The sequence below is a fragment of the Pteropus vampyrus genome, unplaced genomic scaffold (assembly GCF_000151845.1).
Source record: "Pteropus vampyrus isolate Shadow unplaced genomic scaffold, Pvam_2.0 Scaffold107, whole genome shotgun sequence".
In the NCBI taxonomy this organism is placed as follows: domain Eukaryota; kingdom Metazoa; phylum Chordata; class Mammalia; order Chiroptera; family Pteropodidae; genus Pteropus; species Pteropus vampyrus.
The window spans coordinates 3,519,635-3,543,317 of record NW_011888888.1 but is presented as its reverse complement, the minus strand read 5'-3'; the positions used below and the strand labels follow the sequence as shown (position 1 = coordinate 3,543,317).

Genomic DNA, 23,683 nt, shown 5'->3' with positions numbered 1-23,683 from the left:
ACTGTAACTTCACTCAGTCTTCCTCCATTTAGGTACTGCTCACATTTGAGGGACAAAATATGTGAGGGCCTCCAATTGTTTCTCAGTCTAGCCAGTATTCTGGGAGAAACCTCTCCCAGATTGAGAAAGTTGTTTCTCTTCTTTTTAAGTATTGTTTTGACTTAATAAGTTTTCCTCTTCCTTCACATTAACCAAAGGTTCAGAGAGGATATTTCAAGAATTGCTTATGTAGTGTTTAGAGTGACCATTTTTATTCTCAGAACAAACAGCATCTCCTTCAATAATGATTTTGATCAAGGAAATGTAATTTTAGGGCTTAAGTTACTAATCAGTGAAAAGGTTATATTACATTTTCCCCCTAACTTAAATATCTCTGGATATTACTTTGTGATATTTTGACTTATAAGGAGAAATATATATTTGTTCTTTGTTTTTAGTTCATGGCTCACAGCTTCCAAAATTCTTGGAACTTCCTGAGGCATAAGAGCAATGTGAACATGTTTTGTTATATTTGGTCACCTGTCCTCAGTTTCTGAAATTACTTCAGAGCTATAAAGGCAAAGTAGGTGTACTGTTATTCATAACAAGCTCCTTTCCACCATTAGGTTTATGTTAATGAGGTGACTTTCAGAAAGCATCTAAGAATGGGGAATGGTTGCCATGGGAACCAACCATGTGATTAGAAGATTGGTACTTTCAGTCTCCACCTCCCAACATCTGGGTAGGGGAGTCAAGCTGGAAGTTGAATCAATCACCAGCGGTCAATGATTTAATCAGTTGTGCCTACATAATAAAGCCTCCATAAAACTCAAAAGGGCAGGGTTCAAATTCCTTTTGGGTTGGTGAACACAGGGAGACTTGAGGAGTGGCATGCTCAAAGGGAACATGGAAGCTCTTCTCCATATCTTGCCCTATGCATCTCTTTCATCTTGCTATTTCTGAGTTTTCATCTTTTTATAATATACTGGTAATGTGGTAGGTAAACTAGTTTCCTGAGTTCTGTGAACCACTCTAGCAAATTAATCAAACCCGAGGAGTGGACTGTCGTCGCCTTCAATCTATAGCCCATTGGTCAGAAGCAGAAGTAAAAACTTGAACTTGCGATTACCATCTAAGGGTAGGGTGGGCAGTGTAATGGAACTGAGTCCTTAACCTGTGGAATCTGATACTGTCTCTGGGTAGATAGTATCAGAATTGAGTTAAACTGTAGAGCAAATGGGTATCCAAGAATTGCCTTTTTGTGTGGAACCCCCGCAACCTCCACCATCGAAATTAGATGCAGAATCCTTTATAATTGTTCTCAGTACTCAGAGTAGCTAAGCAACAGCCAGAACAGAAGTCCTAGAGTCAGAGAGAAAGACATAGCCTGGCTCTATAAAGTAATGTCTCTTTAATAGGATATTTACCATCAGATAAAGTAAATGGAGGAAAGTTCATAGCGATAAACACCTATATTAAGAGACAAGAAAAATCTCAAATAAACAGTATAACTTTACACCTCAAGAAACTAGAAGAAAAACAAACTAAACCCAAAGTTAGTAGAAGGAAGGAACAAAGTTCAGAATGAAAATAAATGAAATAGAGACTAGAAGACAATAGAACTAAAGAAACTATGAGCTATTTTTTAAAAGATAAAGAAAATATACAAACCTTTAGTTAGACTCACCAAGAAAAAAAATAGATGACTAAAGTAAAAAAATTCAGAAATGAAAGAGATGTTACAGCTGATACCAAAGAAATACAAAGGATCATGAGACTATTGTAAACAATTATATGCCAACTATTTGGACAACCGAGAAAAAAATGAATAAATTCCTAAAAACATACAACGTAAGACTGAATCATAAAGAATCAGAAAATCTGAACAGACTGAATTTTAAGGAGATTTATCAGTAACCAAAAACCTCCCAACAAAGAAAGTCCAGAACCAGATGGCTTCACTAGTAAATTCTACCAAACATTTAAAGAATTAATGCCCATCCTTCTCCAACTCTTCCAATAAATAGAAGAGGAGAGAACACTTACAAACTCATTTTATGAGTTTAATGAGCATTACCTTGATACCAAAATCAGACAAGGACACTACGAGAAAAGAAAATTACAGGCCAACATCCCTGGTGAACACAGATGCAAAAATCTTCAACAAAGTATTAGCAAACTGAATTCAAAACTACATTAAAAAGATCATACCCATGATCAAGTGGGATTTATTATAGGGATATAAAGATAGTTCAACATCTGCAAATCAATCAGTGTGACACGCCATATTAACAACATGAAGGATGAAAATCATATGATCATCTCTATAGAGGCAGTAAAAGCATTTGACAAAATTCAACATCCATTTATGATAAAAACTTTCAAGAAAATGGATATATAGTTAAAATAGGTCAGAATTCATACACATACACATGTGAAAGATCAATTCTAAAATCAAAATGAATTAAAGCACTATAATTATTTTCTGAGATTTGATTGTGTTAGGGATGTGAATCCCTCAGATTTAGCCTTTAAAACAAGTATTCTTACCAATTTTATGGAAATTGTATGAATGTGATATATTTAGGTACATGAAATAGAAGACCAACTCTGCAGTTTAACTTTGTAATAGCATTTTATTTTCCTCACATAACAAGAAGTCTGAAGACAGGGAGTCTAAGCCCCCTTCTATCATTTTTCTCTGTCATCCTCACAGGGAAGCTTTTATCTTCATACTTGTCAAGTCATGGAGGCAAAATGGCATCTCCCTCTTCAGTTATGCAATAGGCTAGAAAAAGAGAAAGCGACAAAGAGAGTGTCTATATTAGAAAATCAAAAATATTTCTATAAGTCTTTAGCAGATCCACACTTTTATGACATTGCCTACCTACTTTTGTTACATGGTCACCATGATTGTAACAGAGTCTGAGAAGGTAAGTATTTTATCTGGAAACATTATCAATGTGAACAAAACAGGGTTCTATCAATAAAGAGGAAATGGAGAATAGCTCATGGGTAGGAAATCAAGAGTGTCTGATGATGCATTGAATTCAAAATTCTATATAATCACAACCAGTATCAATAACTATTCACTTTTGCTATTCTTGAAGGGTTTATTTTTCATAAATAATCACTGTTAATAATGAAATAACATAAATATTTTATATACTTTATTCCTTGCATTATACTTGTGAGAATGAGGTGATTATAGATCATTAATAGCTTTTGTATACTAGAATATTATATATATAACATGGACCATAAAGCCACCATTTAAACGAGGTGTATATATATATACACCTCGTTTAAATGGTGTATATATATACCTGAGGTGTGTATATATATATATATACACACCTCAGGTATATATATACACCATTTAAACGAGGTGTATATATATATACACCTCGTTTAAATGGTGGCTTTATGGTCCATGTTATGACTAATATTAATCTCTTTTGGACAACATCTAAATTCTAAATCATAGGACCTAAATCAAAATTCTAAAAATTTTCTTGGCTAATTACCAATATCTGTTTCAAATAACATTTCCTTAATGCCCACATACTGAGAGTAGAATACTAAATCCTAAATGAACCCTTTAAGTTAAATGTGGAACATTTATTTAAGAAACTCTTGTTTTGTATATCTTTAATAGAATTAACATCTAAAATTTGGTATTTGATAGTTTTTAAGGTATTAAAATTGTTACCTCTTAAGAAACATTTTTTTCTGCAGTTATAAAAATATTTAATTGTATTCTATCTCCCATTAAAATGTAGCTCTTAGGTTCCCTGCTTTTCTTAAAACCAGTCTTTAATGTTGATAATCAAGATGGACAGATTTTTCAATGACATTTAGGTGGCAGAGGAGGAAGGGAGAGTAAAGATGGGATACTTGTTCTAATGTTCTGTCTAAATGTTACTCAAAAGTAAGCACAGTACTTTTTTTCTGAATGCAAATCTAATATTAATTCATATCTAAAGTAATATATTATAGATTTACGCATAATTTCAAATCCTCTGTGAACTTAATTAAAATAATTTTGTCTCATCTTACATATTTTATTGAATAATGTTTTTTCAAATCTAATTCTAGTCCTATTGATTTGATTTATATTTTATAAACAATCACATGCAAGTATAATAAGGTGTTAAATATATCACATGACACATGGGTTTAGATAAAATGTTTTTCTCAATGCTAAAGAAACACGTAGATTATTAGATATAAAGACTTTGCCCTTACTTGCTTATAACTAAAGCTTTTATAAAGAATATATAGAAATGAAATTGAGTGAATAACCAAATAAGAATTAAGAAAAAGAAAATTACAAAATGTTTCATATGATACATGCACATATATAGATAAATGCGTATTTTTGATATATGATATATAAATATATGATATTCTAAAGGAAATAAACTGGCAAAATGAAATGATTTAGGCAATTTTGTTTTTTTCTCATACAATTTTTTTTCTAATATAATTTTGTTTTTTGTTTTTATCTCTTAAAGTGTGCTCTATAGGGTAACTCTTCTTCTTTGCTTAGATAAAATCTTGGTTGGTGCCCCATAGCTCTCTTAAATAATAAATCCTCCTGGCATTTTAGTCACTTAAACTATTTCAGTTGTGAAACTAATAGATATAGCCAAAGTAATAATAAAAACTCCACGCTCCATTCAAAATTAAAGCTTCCCCACTCACCTAATCAACCATGCAACAGAAGGCGGGCTTGCAGTATACAGTATGGCTTGTATAGATATTCCTCTATGTACCCAACTTGTCTTTTTCCTTCTCCTCAATGCTAACTTGCACTATTTCTGACCATACTGAGGTTCAAGATGGTGGAGGGAAAAGAAAGGAGGGCACAGGAAAGTCCCTGCATGATGGTACTTTGTGAGATGCCATCATTGCTTTCTTCTTTGACAAGTTTCATAGCTGATTCTTGCTCTTTTTCCCTTGCAGAGAGTTTCAGTTCCTTGTAGGGTTCTTCAGACCATTTACTCCTCTCCTCATTCACTGGTAGGCATCTCTTACCTGCACTTGACTGGGATTTGGGTCTCAGGATTCCATCTCTTCACAGACTCTCTCTGTTGGGATATTATTGCCTTTTAGACAGCTCTTTTGGATGAAGTCCTTTAAGATAACTCCAGGCCAGCCTTCACTCACATATGGGTGGTTCATACTTTCTCCATGTATCTCAGGTCCATTTTCAGTGATAATTTAAGTTACTTTTCAATCAACGCTTTCTTTGCTGTTGTCTCAACTAGTATTTTTCAATGTACACAGATCTGTTTTAATTAATAAAACTGAACGTTCAAAGTATCATTGAGTCATAGTTATTTTGAAATCGTGAATACAGAATATTAAAAATAAACTGATGTGTAGTGAACATATTTATTGATTGTTATAACAATAAGGATTGTTAAGATAGGTCAATATCCTTTTACAGAAGAGAACACAAAGAATCAATTGAGCAAACATTATTGGCCAGGAGTAGAACACAAAAGAGCCTGGGATCTAGAGTCAAGCATATGCGGGTTTGAGTCCTATCTCTGCAATGTATTAATCACAAGAAGTTGACCAAGTTTAATAAAACATGTAATGTCAGTTTCTTTTTTTCATAAAATGGGGATTGTAACAACTCTAGCAATTATATTTTTTGATGATTAAATAAAAATGCAATACATATGGTATATATTGCATAGTAACTCCTTAATAATTGTTAGTTAATCTTGCCTTCTATCGCTGGTCAAATTGTTCTGTCTTTTTATTATTATTATTATTATTATTATTATTATTATTATTATTATTGTTATTGTTATTACTACTACTACAGCTATGGGTTCTTTGGGTATTTACTTTTTATGATCGCTGAATATAAAATTTACATATTATATGAACATATATATGTATAAATATATTTTGCATTTTTTCAGATCACTAAATTATTACAATGCAATAGTTAACAAGTATATAAACAATGTAGCACTAGAATAGGAAACTTTGTTTTATTATACTACATAAAACAAACTTTAAACTACCCAACTATAACTATACTTTATTTTTCTAGGTAAAGCAAATTAACCAGTAATAATAAGCCCCTACTTCTATGAAATTAATCTTTGGGATTAGTAAACCAAGTAGAGAAACTCTGGTTTCCAATGTAATGGGGGAGAGACAGACCATTAGAAAAAAGTCCTCCATGACATGCTGGGAGAAAACTATAAGAATTCAAATACATACTTAGAAAGCTTCTATAATGCAAATCATGATATTTGGATGTCCATAACTCTTCATCAAAAGTTATTCATGTTGTTAGCCAAATAATAGTCAAGCTATTGTTACATGAAATGGCTGGTATTACACCTGTAGCTACTGTATTTATCCAAAGAGAACATATTAATATTGTTCTCAAGTAGACAGTGTCATTACTTCCTTGTTTGATTATACTCCTCTTATAAATAAGCATTCAAAATTCTGGGTGTAATGAATGCTTAATATGCTTTTGCCATGTGGTTAAAAGTGTTGGGAAGAATTAGGACAAGCATTTGTCCCCAGACCTTATTTTTCTATTCCAACAGATTCAAAACAACACTGAAAGGGTCTACTCTATAACATTTAGATGACAATTTTAGAAAATGTCTCCCTCCAACATCTAAGATTCTAAGATATATTATGTTTAACTAATAATGAAATCTATTTTGGTATGCTTTGTTTGGATCAAAATTATTATGTTGTAGGCCCACTTTATGTAGAAAACAAATATCTTCCCTTCAAAAATGTTAATGTGTTATTCATAATAAGCCAATAATTTATCTCTTCTTATGTATTTAATATATTACATTTAAATACATTTGAAATATATTTATATATATTTCCTATTTCTGTCCACTGAAAAGGCTCAGTAGTAATGGCCCACCGATAGCAATAAACAAGCCAAATTATCTATCTTGGTTTCTAAATATTGTTCCCTAGGGTTCCTTGGAGTTGGGGGTGGGAAGGGAGATTCTAGAGCTGGGGAAGAGAAAGAAGAAGATAAATTTGGAACATATTGTTATATTAGGAAGCAAGGAGTATTCAAATAATCAGAGGGACATATCAAAAGGAGCCCATGAAGGAGCTCATGAAGGAGCCCATGAAGGAGCCCATGAAGACCATATCTGGATAATGTGAGCATTAAAATAAAAAAATACATATATTAATAGTAAATTCTAATCCAATAGATTAAATACCAATTTAGGCTTCTCTACTGATACAAACTTTAAAAAACAATATCTAAGATTAAATGTAAAGGCTTGTACATTTACTCATTAGCTTAGTTCATTCAGTAAATTTGTATCATGCAGTTCTAACACCAATGACTTCAAGGAGAATCTGCAAGGTAAAAGCCTTTCGCTGACTACAGATAGTCCAGAACAAATGCCAATAATTTACACAATTATCTCCTTAGACACTGAGCAAATGTCAATATGTTGGAAACTTTCTGAGGGCGAAGAAAACCTTCAAGTATGTATTTCTAATTCCGTGTTGTTACTTTAATGCTATGTCTTTGTCATCTGTTAAAGTTTGCTGCTGTCATTGTTCCCTGACAGAAACTTCCTCTGCCTGAAAAGTCCTTCCCTAGATTTTCACACATGGGATATTTAAATCCTGGCTTAAAAATCACCTCCTAGGAAAGGCCTTTCCATACAACCCACCTAAAGTAGTATCACCCTAATATACCCACCTGTTAACTTTCCATTTCCTTTGTTTTTAAATCAATAGAATATAAATACAGACTAAATAGCAGTTTTAGAATTTTATGTACCGTACCCATATCCCCTTGATGTTTAATCCTTTTATTCCTATAAACTACACTGAGAAAATCTTGAAAATTACTAAGTAATATTTGGTATTGTACAGACTCTAGGGATTTGTTAGCTGGCAATCTTCTCTTTATCCTGTGATGAATGTATTTGTTGATTAGTAGCCATATAACTAAAAGAGAAGACACCCTTTCAGAGATATTTGCATTTTATTATCTTGAAAGGATAACTCTCCAAGGCAAAATTATCGGGCAATATGACAAAACATAGGGAAGCATTTCGGAGAGCAGCAAAGACGTTTCTAGCCCTTTAAATCGTATCTCATATGCAAATCTCCCTACCCTGGAAGAAAAACCTATTTGTCTCCAGAGAAAAAAGCTAGAAAGCAAATCTCCATTAGAAAATTTGAACTTCTTTTATTTAGTTTCCTGCTAAAGTGGGAGCTTCCAGGAATGTTTATACATAAACTGGAATTCTTTAAAATATTTTGGGAAAATATAGAAGGAGAAGGAAATGGCGTAGATGATAGAGGCTCTATTCATCCCTCTGATGACCAAATCAAAGTTGTGACAGAAACAAGAACAAACAGCAAGGAAAATCACCTGGGATCCAGATGAACAAGCCATACAATTAAGGAGAGAACTAAGAGATCACTCTGCAATGGCAGAAGGTAGGACAGGGCGAGGACGCAAGGCTGCCTGGTCCAGAGCGGGTGAGTGGGATGGAGCCTATGGCAGCTGCAGATGCCTCTTAAAGGGGCCGTTTCTACAAGCAGACTTTCACGGTGACAAACCAGCTCTCTCTGGGCACCAGTGCTGGGTTGGCTTCACGGAGAGTACCAGGGACCTACAAGGAGACACTGAGTTATTGGAGTGAGGGCTGGAAATGAGGCTTTCTCTCAGACAGAAGCGCTGGGCCGTATCCATTGTTCCTCTGTTGAGCCCTTCCCACTTCCAGTACTTGGAATCAGTGCCGCCAGAGCGACATCATCAAACTCGATAACAGAGGTCACTCTGTCCAGAGGATTCCCTGAAACTCCACTTCCCCCTACTCTCGGTCTCAACCAAACCACATGCAGTGTGTCCTCGCTTAGTCAGGTGTTCCTTGCTGAGCAGCGCCTAGACTCTCACTGGTGGCCGCTGGCCTCAGTTTCTGGTGTGCCCTCTTGAGGCAACTATAAGCACAGCATCTGTGGATTGCTTGCTGAATCTTAACTGGTGACCTCAGAGGGGCAGAGGCTTGGGCTAAATTTGGCCTGCAGCTGAACCCCTCTCAGGACTGTGCCACTGAGACAACTACTGCACAAAGCTGCACTGATAAGACCAGGAGACTTAGGAGCTTTGGTTAGTACATAGAAGCAGACACAGAAAAGCAGCCAAAATGGGAAGACGAAGAAGCAGAAACCATATGAGAGAACAGAACAGAGATCCAGGAAAAATGGAGTCAAGTAATCCAATAGATGCAGAGTTCAAAACATTAGTTATAAAGATGCTCGGTGAACTTATGGGAAGTATAGATGAATTCAGTGAGAACTTTAGTAAAGAGATAAAAAATATAAAAATGGAAATGAAAATTATAAAAGTGAACCAGTCAGAAATGAAGAACACATTATCTGAGATGAGAAGTATACTAAATGGAATAAACAGAGTGAATAAAGAAGAGGATTGAATGACCTACATAGAGGATGGGAAAGCTAATTCTATAAAAAGAATTTAAGGAGCCTATGGGACACTATTAAATGTAAAAATATCTATGTCATAGGGGTACCTGAAGGAAAACAAGATGTCGAAGAGCTATTTGAAGAAATATTGATGGAAAACTTCCCTAACCTGGTGAAGGAAATAGACATACAACTCTAGGAAGCTCAGAGAGTCCTCAAAACCAGGAACCAAAGAGGCCAACAAGAAGACACATCGTAATTAAAATGCCAAAAGTTAAATACAAGGAGAGAATCTTAAATGCAGCAAGAGAAAAGCAGTTAGTTACTTACAAGGGAGCACCCATAAGACTGGCAGCTGATATCTCAAAAGAAACTATGCAGGACAGAAGGGCTTGGCGCAAAATATTTGACTTGATGAAAACCCAGAATCTACAATCAAAAAAAACTTTATCCAGCAAAGCTATCATTTGGAGTGGAAGAACAGATAAAGAGCTTCTCAGACAAAAATAAGCTAAAGGAATTTATCATCACCAAGCCAGTATAACAGGAAATGTTTGAGGGACTTTAAGAAGAAAAAACTTTTATCAAAAACATGCATAAAGAGTGTTAATAACTACATTTCTATCAATGAGTACCTCAAATAAAAAAGAATTAAGTGCTTCAACCAAAAGATAGAGCAGCTGAATGCATAAGAAAACAAGACCGCTATATATGATGCCTACAAGAGACTTACTTCTAATTAAAAGACACACACAGACTAAAAGGAAGGGGATGGAAAATGATATTGCCTTGATGGACCTAGAGGGTACTGAGCTGAATGAAATAGGTTGGATAGAGAAAGATAAATATGGCATGATTTTACGTACATGTGCAATCTAAAGAACAAAATAAACAATAACAATAACAAAAGCATAAATAAACTCATAGATACAGAGAATATTTAGAGGGATACTAGATGGGAAAGGAATTGGGGGGACAAAAAAGGGAAAGGGGATTAAGAGGTACAAATGGATAGTTGTAGAATAGACATGGAGATGTAGAGTGTAGCATGGGGAAGATGGTTAATAATGTTGTAATAAATATGTAAGGGGGAAGAAGGGTACTAGATTTAGTGGGGTGATCATTTTGTGAGTTACATGGATCTCTGAAATACAACTGAAAAGGACTGTTCCTCAGCTATACAACTGAAACTGGTATATTATTGTATACCAACTATAATTGGAAAAAAAAAACTCATTGAATTGTACAATGTAAATACAAGCAACTAATTGTCTATTTTATTTCGATAAAGACGGAAAAAAAGAAAAAAAACACTATGGAGACAAACACAATGATATATATATATCAAGAAAATGTAGTATGTTTGTTCTTTTGTGGTCCATAAAATGTTTGAATGTGTCCCTAAATACTGTAGTAATATAATCAAACAGACTAAGTATATCGGATCCTCTACCTCTTCAAATTTGATTTAGAAAAAAAAAATGAAATACCTATTGTTATTAAATTAAGAAAATATTTCCTTATTTCTAGTTCTGTCAAGAGACTCTTGAAATATAAATAAAACTTTACATACAACCTAAAGTAGAAAGCAGAATAACATTATATTAAAAATGTGCCCTCGAAAATTTTAAATTTTAGTAAAATGGTAGTCTTCACTATAAAAGACTCTAATATATGCAAATTATTTAAGACTCAAAACTAGATGGAATTTATTTGAATCTATACCATATATAATAGTAACTGACCAATATCATTGTCAATACTAACTGTAGGTAAATTATTCATAATTTTCCTTAAATAACATAAGCAAAATTTATCACATATTTATGTAAAAAATTGAATTGTATCACATTTATTTATAGTATATTTATTTACATTAAATGCATTGTACATTAAACAGGTATTGATTACATTTGTATTAGAAATTTACAATATTAAAGTTGTAGTGGTAGTCTTCTTATATCTGACAGCATTAGGATTAGTGAATTATTCAAGAAAAAGCTTAGAAGATGTATTGGAAAATGATCAGGAGTGATCCTACAAAAATAATATAAGAGAATAATGGGAGCAGTTAATTAGAAGAGCATATATTAAATATTAAGAAGGCTCATGAGAGGAAATAAGCCTATTAGATGCAGTACTGCTCAAGCCAGATGTGGAGAATGTGTTAGAACATTTGGAAACTGAAGCATCACTTGAGGATACTAGACAGAATGATAGAGGCCTGGTCTCTAAGTGTTCATTGCTGACATACTTAAAGCAGTGATGGAATTAATACTTAATGATTAAGGTAACGTGGATCCACAGTGAACGTCATGCTTTATAAGTAAAAATGTACACTGTTTGATTTGACTTGTTTTTTATGAAGCTAGACTAGCTTCATGTTATCCCTTCTTTCTCTTGATGTCCTTATATTTTGGCCTCTAATTTGTGGAGTTCATCTTTCTCCCCTTTGCAAAATCATGATAGCTTTGCTTTTCACTTATCTTATATTGACTTCCTCAACGTCAGGTTTTTTCGGAGATTATAGACAATGGCTTAATTAAGCTCTTGATTCTTTTATTGCCTTAGAACCTAATTGAGAGAAGTTGGATGATTAAAATCCTTTAAAACAATTATATGATTTCCAATTATCCCATAACCCATCTTAAACTACAATTTTCTCTTAAAGAAATTTACCCTCCCTTTTTCAGTTTTAAAATTATTTTCCTTGATAGATAAAATGGTATATAACTGTCTCAAAACTTTAATATCTTCCCAGATGGCAAATTTCTTGCTGTTCTTTGTCTTTTAAAATAAATTTTTAAATTTTGGGTTTACTTAACTATCATCAGTTGATTCTATGCTTAATTTAGAAGATACATTTAACTATTTCATATTCATTGCAGTTATATGTCTCCTTTTTTCCTATCTCTGTATTTCCCTTCATTCAACTTTTGTTTGGACCTCAAACATAAATTATGCTCTCATGACTCAACCTAGAAGTGAGGCTAAGGTATGTCTAGAATGTTATAATATGAGGCAGATAAGATTACTTTCAGCTGATTGTATATAAATTAAAAAATATTTATTCAAGAGGTTTATTTAAGCTGGACTTTCAAAGAATCTCCTATCAGAGCAAATGGTTGGCTTCAAGGGATTTATAAATTACATGAAATGATATGTAATACTTAGACGATATATGTATGTGTGCATTTGTGGTTTGGGGAGAAGGGCACGATCACTAGTATTTGTCATATTCTAAAAGACATCTATGACACTCAAAATGGTTAAAAGCAAACAACAGCACAAAGAATAGTGGTTGAAGGGGTTTGCGAAATTATTAAAATTAGTATGATTAGAATTATATTCTCAATGCCGCCAAATGTTCATCAGCATGTTTTGCTTCTCAATAATCTGAATGAGGAAACATGACGAACCTTTTTTTGAATTTCTTATAATATGCTTTTCCAGAGACTGGAAAACACATCTGACTGTTCCTATTTCAAAACAGAATATGTTTACTTTCTTTCCATAGCTTTCTTTATATCTACAAGATTTTTCACCACTGACCAAAATTAAGCCATGATAATATTGTCCCTTTGTGCTTATTTTACTTTCTTGGCATGAAAATTGTTGTCATTTTTAATCAATAACAAAATGATAAAAAAAAAGCAAAACAGGCAGGATTAGAATATAGGCAGTAGACATTATATTAAAAATACATGTAGAATATTTCCAATTTATTTTAAAATTTATAGTGGAAAATGGGAAACTGAAGACATATACTAAAGAGAGCTATAAAGGAAAAAAAGAGAAATAAAGATGTACATTTAAAAACCAGAAGGAAAAATAATATGAAAAATTAGAAGTAGTTAGAAAAGAAAGAGACAGTATTTTATAGATAGGATGAATGCATGAAAAATGGTAAGATAGGTCTAAAAGATTTAGAGTCACAAAGTAGAAAGTGACAGCAATCGAATTACTCACTTAAAAAACAAAGTAGGGGATAAATATAGCTACTTGATGGCACAAAATCAAAGTACTTGAATATTCTAAGTGTTTTTAAAAACTCTGGTAAGGAAGGACTAAGAGTATATACAAGGTATAAAAGTATTTGAGTTCAGTAGAATGTGAACTCATGATAAAAGATTGACAGGCACTGAATAAATAAAAGACAAAACAATAAAAATGAAAGATAAGTTCGGATATTGACATTCAGGAAGTATGACTGTATAACACTGCATAAGGAATATATTTCCAGATCCAAATACAATATTATCCTGTTGTATTTTGTGTGCATGTTGAATAAGGTAACAAAAGCATAAAGAGCTCTTACTCAAGATCCATTATCATTTACATAAAATATCATAATGATTTTAAAGTCAAAGAACAAAAATATATTTTCATGCTTTCTTTTCTTGAGCTGGTCAAATTCCTCCACATGTTGTGAATTCCATAGTTAAGATGGAGCAATGATTTAAATGATTTTGCAGTTCTCTTTCCCCACTTTGTATATCCTTCATGGTCCATGAATTTCACACAGAGAGGTGTTTTACAAGGACAAAAGTCATATTGTTCAGAACTTTCTGGCACTAAAATGATCTAATACTCACATTGGTTTAAGTAGTCAAATTTTGCCTGTCCCTAGATCTTTTGCACAGGGCTGGGTGACTAATTGACAGTGCTTCTTGAGAGTAAGTTCCTGAGTTGAAGAGACAGTGAACAATATATGACAAATACTAAATAATATGATAGTTCAATGAAATGGAGAAACACAGTCAATGAATATTAATTCTAGATTAAAATGAAACAATTCTGGCTCTTCCACACTAATATAATTAATTGATAGAAGCCCCAAGATTATGACAACTAAAATATTTGAGACTTTGACGTAAAGAGAATTAGCACTATAATGTAATTGGATAAAATACCAAATGAAATATGCAATTCTGTGCATGTTTTTGGAGGAGTCTAAGCCCCTAAACCTTCCCCTTGCTAAATTCAAGAGGCCTGGTTTCTCAACATTAGGTACTCCTTTGGAATACAGAGATCTTTCCTCTCCTCTCTGCTTAGTAAAAGATGTTGTAAACCAGAGTTCAGTTTTTTTCTCTTCTCAAGTTTCAAAGTGTCCCCACATTTATCTTTGCTTACTCCAGGATATGGGCTTGCATTTCTGGCCACAGGACTAAAGCTGTGCACACCCATAGAGTCACCACACTGGGGCAAGAAACCACTGGATAAACATGGCAAATCCTCCTGGAATATCACTTAGGCAAAGTATAGGAAAAAGTCATATTTTATAACTATATAAATATGAACCCACTACAGAGTAGAATCTGAAATCCAGATGAACTTTTATATGAAAACTAGTGACTTCAAATAAGATTACTCTTGGCTGTATTAGGTGACTATATCGTTTTTAGAGATATTTTAATGAAAAAGTCTTTGAAGCTCTGCATTAAGCTAAATAAATCTGCCTTATAAATATGGATCAGCATGTTTGCATGAATATTGCAGCAGAATTGAGAGGTTTAATAGCTGACAAACAATGGAGTGAGTCAAGTTTATCCTCTACCACCACCATCACCACTACTAACACCTCTCAGATTTTGTCCAGACCCTATCATAAGCTCTTAAAGAATCTGGCTGCTTTCTTAACCTTAGTCTCATGGCTAAGCATAGTTTGTCTTTTGTTCATCAATACATGCTCTTCTGCATTACATTCTCTTAAGACATCAGTATGGGTGTAAAGAGATTATCATTTAATGCTAAAGATAAAAATTTATATTCAGGTGGTGGTCATATAATAATATTTTACACACTATCATTTTGCAAATATCTATTAGGCAGAAGTCTGTTGAGCATTTACATTATGCCAGAGGATGTGCAAGGTGATAAGAATGCAAAGATGAGTGATTAAAAAAAAAAAATGTCCACCTATTCTTCTGTGGAGGATGGACTTGAAAATGAGGAGGTGAATTATAAGTCATGTTTCTTAAAAGGGTACATGAACATAAAGGAGAGTTTTGTATTGTGTTGGAAGGAGGAAAAAGATTCAGAAAAGGCTTATGAGAGGTGACCCTAGAGGTATGTCTTAGGCATAAACCACAAAGAGAAGGTTGTATTTCAGGCAAAGGGAACTGTGGAAGGTCTAGCGAGCCAAGGAAACCAAGCAATTCAGAATGGCTAAAGCAAAGAAATGTAAGGGAAGTGGGAGATCTAGGCCTGACCTTGAGTAGGACACCTGGGTGAGCTGCCCCAGGTCCCAAACACAATTAGGGATTGGCACAGGTGCTGTACTTCACTGCCTTGATCTGAACATCATTCATTTTTGAAATTTCTTTAATTACATTGCAAGGGGCCTAGAATAGATGCTATAAAGGGGACTCTTTTTATTTATGTTTATCTTGGAAGATCCACATTACCCAGGTTGCTCTGGATTCCAATTCCAGCAGGTATATGGAGAAATATGGGTGGAGAGTTAGGAAGGAGGCAGAGGAGAATCAAAGTAAGATAAAAAGTTGGGACTCTGCTGTGTATTTAATAGGCAGCACTGGTAGATTTTAAGCAGAAAAAAAAAGGAGAGGTTTCAGAAAGTTCTCTCAGGCAACACAATAGAGGTTTTTGAGGTAAAAGACAGGGATAATATGGGGTGGTGATGTTTACAATCTGAACAAAGATATAAACAATGAGGACATGAATATGTAATGTTCTATAATACTATATTAGACAGAATAATGATCCCTCCCCTCCAAAATAATAAAAAAAAAATATCCAGATCTTAATCCCTGAAACCTGTGTATATGTTACCTTACATGGCAAAGGGAAATTCAGGTTACAGATGGAAAGAAGACTGCTAATCCGCTGACTTTAAAATAGGGAGATTATCTTGGACTAGCTGGATGGGCCTGATGTAATCACAGGAGTCCTGAAAAGTGGAGGAGGGAGACAGGAGTCAGTGCTGAAGTGATAGAATACAAGCAGGACTTAATCTGCTGTTGCTGGCTTTCAAAATGGAGGAAGGGGCCACAAACCAGAGTTCAGGTGGCCTCTAAGTGCAGGAAAACGCATGGAATAGGATTCTCTCCCAGAGATCCAGAAGGATATAGCCTCTCCTACATCTCAATTTTAGCCCATCAAGACTCATTTAGGACCTTGGCCTCCACAACTGTAGATAATAGATTTGTGTTGTTTAAAACCACCAAGTTTGTGGTAATTTGTTACAGAATAGGAAAAAACATAAATACCCAATTCAACCTTAGCATGAAGAAAGCCCTTGACTGAAAGTTACACTGAACATTAACACTCTCTGCTAAAATGTGGGACAGGTCTTTGTACCTCTGGTCAAGTAGGTCTCACCCTTTATAAAGATTTTTCTTGATGGAGTATACCATGCTTTGGTCTCACTGTCCATGGCTCCTTATTCTTGCTCCTCAAACACCTAGAGATAGCATATTATAGGGATACAATTTTTATGTTTATTGATCAATCAATTGCTGAGTTTCAAGTCCACTTATGTTCAAATGGTTAACTGGAAAATACTCAGTATTAGGTACTTTTAATGTAACATGGCTTTAGGAGGAGAATTAGAGTCACACAGACATAGATAAAATCACAACTCTGCCCCTACTTGGTCGTGTGACTTTGCGCAATTTAAAATACCTGAGCCCCAGTTTACTCATCTGTAAAAAGGAATTAGTTATATCCTAGGTCTGGATCCCTAGAATCATCTTGAGATAAGGATCGTATACAAGTGATTTATTAAGGAAACATTTCCAGGAAAACACACAAATTATTTGAGTAAACAGGACAAGGAAGGAAGTTATTTCAGGCAAAATTCTAGCATCAGCATGATCCTGAAGGGGAGTCTTGGGGTATAAATTACATCTCAGATGTTCTTACTACTAGAGGCAATAGGGCTGGGCTTTTATTCTCTGTAGGGCAGTCCTTGGGGAAGGGTGTCCTGGTAGGAAAGTAAACTCTTAGATGGTTCTCTCTGGCTCTCTGTGCCTAGAGGCAAAGCGATTCCAGGAGCCCTTGGGCAGTCTTCTAAAGACACTCTTCCAAAGAGAGTCTCCGGGACTGGTTGTGAGAAATAAAAGAAAATAGAAGCTGGAGGAAGGGCACCCAGACCCAATCAAAGAAATCAAGAGAATGAGATGGAGTCTGCCACAAGCATCCACCTCATAGAATTCTTCTAAAACTTGAATACACTCATGCTTTTCTTTCTTTAGCTTTTAAGATTCCTAAACTGTTTTTCTTTTGGAATAGCATGCAATATCTAGTGCCATGTTCTGCACATAGAGTGCTCAGCAATGAAATAATTCTTTCTTGACACAGGCATCAAACTCAGAAAGGGTAAAGGAGACAAAGTAAAAACAAATGAAATGTGAAGAATACCAGAATAGAAAGTAACCAAATAAGTCTGAAACTAGCGTTTCAAAATGATTGTAAAAGTACTAGAAATTTGAACTACTTATACTTACGACTATTTGCTTTTATCTCTGAAAAGTTAGGCAAAGTCAACCAACAAATTATATATTTGATGACAATAAATCTTATATGAAATACTGTTTCCCCCCCTCAGGAAATAATCTAAGTCCCCAGATACATGTAATTTTTTCCTTATAGAAACTATCTCCATCTTCTCCTTTGTTACTCTCTGTTCCTATACTGATAATTAACACCTTCATTTTGATTGCACTTCACAGTTTTAAAGTGCATTCACATTTAAGTGCATTTACAGTGCATTCAAATTTTACATGATCCGTACACAACCTTTTACAATATTACCCTCTTTTTACAAATGTAGGTAAAAACTCTGGTTTAAGTAACTTAGTCAAGGCTGCACAGCTAAAGGCAGGATGCCAACTTCTGACTCTCAGAATAGGGTTCTACATGATCCCTTTAAAATGTCCAGTCAGGAGAGAGAAATCAAACCATAACTGGAACAAGAAAATTTTAATATAAAGAATTATTAGCTAGTAAAAGGGGAATCACTACTAAGAGAGAAGAAGAGATCACCGAATACAGGAATAGTGGATTTAGGGAGCAAACACTACGTCTAGGGCTGTGGGAGAATATCTAAGGAAGAAACAACTTAGAAGATCCTCTCACTCCCATCCCTGCTATCTACCCTGCAATGCCAGAGAAACAAGCCTCATTGGAGATAATGTGGCTCTGGCCCCTTTGATGATCAACAAATTTGTTGAAGTAACACAGACTGAGTTGGTGAGGAAACCACCAGCTGGAGTGCCAGTGAAACTTGCTAGGAAGCTTACCCACTGGGGATGCCAGCAAGCCTTACTGGGAAGCTGCATTCTAAGGAACTGACCAAACTTACTGGAGGGTGTGAAACACTGTTTTCTCGCGCACGACTAGCCAGAAAGCCACCCACTGACCACCACACCATAGAAGAAGAAAACAAAGAAGACAAGCCCCTTTTTTATGCAGTGTCCCTCCAGCACCTTTTACTGACAAGTCTTAACATTGTGCCAACCGACAACAAAGAAATGTTTTAAGCTCTGGCTCTAATATCACAATTAAGGGCGAAGAAGATGAATTAGGAGCTGAGAAGCAGTAAATTAGCTAACGCATACCTCAATGACTGCCCTGGATTCTCAAGGGTAAAATACTTTATGCCAAACTCCTGCTCCATTTGCTTTCTTTTTTCCTAATTACCCCTACAATAAAATGCAGACCAAAACTTTGGAGTATTATGTACTGATTGTTGGCATGACACATGGCAAGTAGATGGGGAGAGAGACAATGCAATGCTTGAGACCAGGTCTGGAATCAAAACCGTTAGGTTTGAATATTAGCTTCACCAATTGACTAATTTTGCCTTGCAAAAGTTAATCTCTATGCCTCAGTTTCCTTATCTTTAAAGGAAGATAATAAAAGTACCTACTTTATTAAGATGTCAGGAGAAACAAATTAATGTATGTAAAGCCTACAGGACATCTGGCATGTAGTTAGAATTTGATAAAAATTAGTGTGCTAGTTTGTAATTGATGTTTAAAAATACATATTCAGTTCATTACCAGTTTCGATTTAGGATTGTGTCTGATAATGCTGAAACCTAACTTCTTTGGGTGAGATTGGGCTATGCTACAAAAAGTCTTGCTCACTCCTGGGCACTGCTTGTAGCTCTGGTTTCATATCCTGGCACTGCCCCTGGCTCACTAACCAATCCTTGTCAGGTGCATCCAATTCACTGGGGATTCATTTTCTCAACTGAAGAGACACATGGTTATTCAACAAATCATCTTTCTTTAAAATCTCTTCCAGTTCTTACTAAATTTGATCTCCCTTTTCCCCAAATAATGAGTTATACTTGAGAAGGAAAAAAGGAAATTACCGTTTTGAGTGCCTTCCTAAGTCAGGCAAGCACTTTACATGCATTACCTGATTCCACCCTCATTATAGGCCTATCAGATGAGTGCTTTTAACTCTATTTAACGAATAAGGAAACAGCCTCAGAAAGGTTAAACAATTTACTCAAGGTCATACTCTTGGTAAATAGCATAGTCTGAATTCATACCCGGCCTTTCTGTTTGGGTCGACTAAACATTTTTAACTGCACCGCTTGCCTCCCACACTATCTTCATCTCAGACATCAGGAATTCTAATTGCTCAGTGCTTTTCATGTTTTGCTTTAAAGAGATGAGTGGGTGTGCGACTTTTTTTTTTTTTTTTTTGGTCTTAAATGTATCCTTTGAAAGTAAAGCAAACGAAATTCATTTACCAGTTGTAGGAATTTTTTAAATCACTCCTTACAGTTTACACGAAATTTGCGGTTGAGTGAAAATCAGCAGCCCTCCTGCATCCTTGAGCCCCTGTCCTCACCTCTCCGTCCTGGCTGCAAAGTTGGTGAAGGGAAAGGAGCCTGGTGATGGGCCGGCGAGCTGAGTTCCAGCCCGGATTCTGCCGCTATGTTCACCTTCGGAGGCTTCTTTTCCTTCTCTGCAGCAGGAGGTTGTCGGGCCGGGTCAATTTAAGGTTTCTTCCCAAGCTATAAGCCCGAGTCACTGAGGGCTTTTCTGGGCGAGGGCGTGCCCCTGCCGTCTCGGCTGCAGTTCGCGCGTTAAACTGTACACTTCTCCGAGGCTGCAACCTTACTTCACCCCGCAGCCCCTTCCTTTCCGCCGCACCTAACCAGGAAGCGCGAAGCCCCTTCCCCTCGCTCCTGGAAATTGCCTTTCACCAGACAACTCCTCCCACGCGGAGTTCACGTCCCGGCGCGACGCGTGGGCTGGGCCCGCCCCGGGGAAGGCGAGGCTGCTTCGCCCTCCCCGGTGTCGGGGGTGCGGGGCCTGCAGTTCTCTAACTTTCCGCTCCTCTGAGGGGAATTCTGAGAACTCTGCCACGAGTCTGACTGAAAACGTGAAGAGACGAAGTCTCTAACAGTGAGCTGCTGCGCCTCTCCCGGCTCCCAGCGCCGAGGCTTCTCCCGCAATGCCATAGCGGGCCCCACAGTCAGCTTTCTCTCAGCAGGGTACCGCGCCAGGGGGCCGGCGGCGCTCCAGCCGTAGCACTCAAGTCCAGGTCTCGCTAGCTCTGCCCTAGCCCAGCCCGTCCTGGGGGAGCCAGGACGTCCTCTCAGCGCCGCAGCCTAGCACAGCGCTCGGCCTCTAGGAGGCTGAAGAAAGGTCCGCACTCGGCTCGCATCCCTGCCCGCCGGCCTCCCAACTCCCGGCCTGGGCTCCCCTCCTTTCCCGCTCCCGCCTCCTCTTGCAGGCTGCCAGGCGGGCCCAGCCTGCCTCTCTCTCTCCGCCTTCACTACCGGGTCAAGCTGCGGTGGGAGGGAGCGGAGACAGCGGCGAAGCGGCCCCCAACCCGGCGTGGGCGCGCCCCTCCTCCCCTCAGCTGCTCCCTCCTCCTCTGCCGTCTCCCCTCCTGCCAGTACTGTACAACTAGTACAGACACACACACACACACACACACGCACGCACACACGGACCCGCCGCTGCCACTGCAGCTGCCATGGATATCAGCTAACACCACACACCCAGGCGCGCGCGCGCGCGCTCCCACTCGCACCACGCAGGAGTGGCCCCCGGCATCCCTACCCTCCTTCCCCACCCCCACCCCACCCGCTCACCAGCTCGGCTACTGCTCGCTCAGGCTGCCGTCGCCGCCGTCACCACCACCATAGCTCTCCTTTGCTGCGGGGCCACAGCTTTGAGTGTCATTCAAGGGACAGCACAGCCTCACCCAAGCTCTCCTACCTCTGCCCAGCCGTCCCTCTCATCCTCCCCCTTCCTCGTCCACACTCCATCCAAAGAAGAGGGAAAGCATCGAACAGAGGGGAAGGAAGGCAAAGTCTGCTGTTCTCACCTCTTGGCCCCCTTGCTCCTCCATCCTCACTCTCTCACCGCCAAACCCTCTACCCCAAAGGAACCCCTCAGAAGCTGAGGCGACTAGCCCCACTGCCATGTCCAAAAGCTTGAAAAAGAAAAGCCACTGGACTAGCAAAGTCCATGAGAGTGTCATTGGCAGGAACCCGGAGGGCCAGCTGGGCTTTGAACTGAAGGGGGGCGCCGAGAATGGACAATTCCCCTACCTGGGGGAGGTGAAGCCCGGCAAGGTGGCCTATGAGAGCGGAAGCAAGTTGGTGTCGGAGGAGCTGCTGCTGGAGGTGAACGAGACCCCCGTGGCGGGGCTAACCATCAGGGACGTGCTGGCTGTGATCAAACACTGCAAGGACCCGCTCCGGCTCAAGTGTGTCAAGCAAGGTGAGCGCAGCGGCTTTTTCCGGGCTTTGCCAGGAAGCTGGACCGCTCGAAGCGCGGGGCAATGGAAGGGTGGGCTCGCTGTGGAAGGGGGTGTGTTGCACAGTGGTGGGGTGAAGTCGAGAGTACCGGCAAAGCAAGTGAGATGTGCTGAGGATCCGAACAAGGGGCTAAATGGAAGGGAGGGCGGATTGTGCTGTGGCATGCAACTTTGTTTGCGCAGTTATACCCTCCCCTTTGGAAGGTGCTCGGCCTTGTGTGACCTCAGAGGTGCGGACGAGCTCCCGGGGCAAAATGAATGTGCGTCAGTGGCATCGCCCGCAGTAGATGAAGAGCTTTCAGGGATGGATGGAAGCATGGAAGGAAGGAAGGAAGGAAGGAAGGAAAGAAAAAAAAAAAAGAGGGAGAAAGGGAAGGAAGAACTTGAGGGTGCAGCGGCATCACCAGCAGGGCGGAGAGGAGCAGAAGGTGGCGGGGCGAGCGAACTACGGCCCCCCTCCCCGCCACCCTGTTTGGGGAGCTGGACCATAGATGCCGTGATCCGCAATCCTCCCCTAGGGATCCCTGAGCCAATAGTTGACGAAGAAGGGAAGGGACCCAGTGCTTTGAGCGCTTTGACTAGTCTTCTTTAACTTTTTCCCCGCTTCACTCCTCTGTCCCCCCTCCCCCGCCCACGGTCGTGTCATGTGGGCACCGCGCGTCACGTGCGCACTGACTAACCCGGGCGCTCACCCGGAGCTGGTCCGCGGGAGCAGGCTCTGGAAGAAGGCGGGGCACTAGGAGCGGATTTTAGTGTTGGTAGTTCGGAAGGAGAGAAATGGTCACCTGGATGAATTGCTCTACTCAGGGGTTGCCCTCTTTGAGTGTTAGTTCTCTGTGATTGAACTCTCATCTGGCTTCTGATTAGGAGTGGGAGTCCTGTTTCTTAGGAGTTGGATGGAAAAGCTCAGGCCACCTAAATGAGAGCTTCATTTGAAGGTTGCGATGGGCACCTAGGGAAACTGAGATCTTGCAGAACTCTATTTACTTGAAAGAAAATTATGGCCCTGAAGGAGGGAAGAGTGCGGTAAAAAAAGTTTCTTGGAAAGAGGACAACTTTAACGAAAGTAATGTATCTTTGTTTTTCACACGCGATTGCATATGTTGATAGCTCACAGGCACATTTCATGTGCAATATGTGTGTATGTACATATTCTTATAAATTAAAGGTTTGTTGGTGGTGTTACATTATTTGTCCTGCCTCAAAGATGGAATCGAGCAGGTCATTGCCTGTGTTTTGAATAACCACTTAATCTTACTCCATGAAGCTATCACGAAGGATTTAGGGAAATGTTCTCTATGAAACCAGTTTTAAAAGCAAACAAATGAAAAAGATGTCTCAGGCAAAATTTCTTAAATGTGAATTGGCATACAAGTAAACGTTTTCTTTTGGGGATTCTTGAGTATTAACAGCTGATGACTTGAGATAGGCTAATGTAAACATTGACTTGGAGGTCAACATTGCTCATTATGAAGGA

The 23,683-nt window shown here is 37.9% G+C and overlaps 1 long non-coding RNA gene across 2 annotated transcripts; it reads right to left on the bottom strand.

Annotated features, from left to right (window-relative positions):
- Window positions 1–2,595: 2,595 nt before the first annotated feature.
- On the bottom strand, window positions 2,596–21,985 carry LOC111743108. 2 transcript variants are annotated; one of them, XR_002781585.1, is made up of 4 exons: window positions 21,536–21,985; window positions 20,281–20,397; window positions 16,771–16,873; window positions 2,596–2,767 (listed from the first exon to the last, which is right to left on the bottom strand). It is a non-coding gene; the product is annotated as an uncharacterized LOC111743108 (long non-coding RNA). The 2 variants fall into 2 exon arrangements; XR_002781586.1 differs by lacking the exon at window positions 2,596–2,767 and adding an exon at window positions 8,210–8,636.
- Between the last annotated feature and the right edge of the window lie 1,698 nt (window positions 21,986–23,683).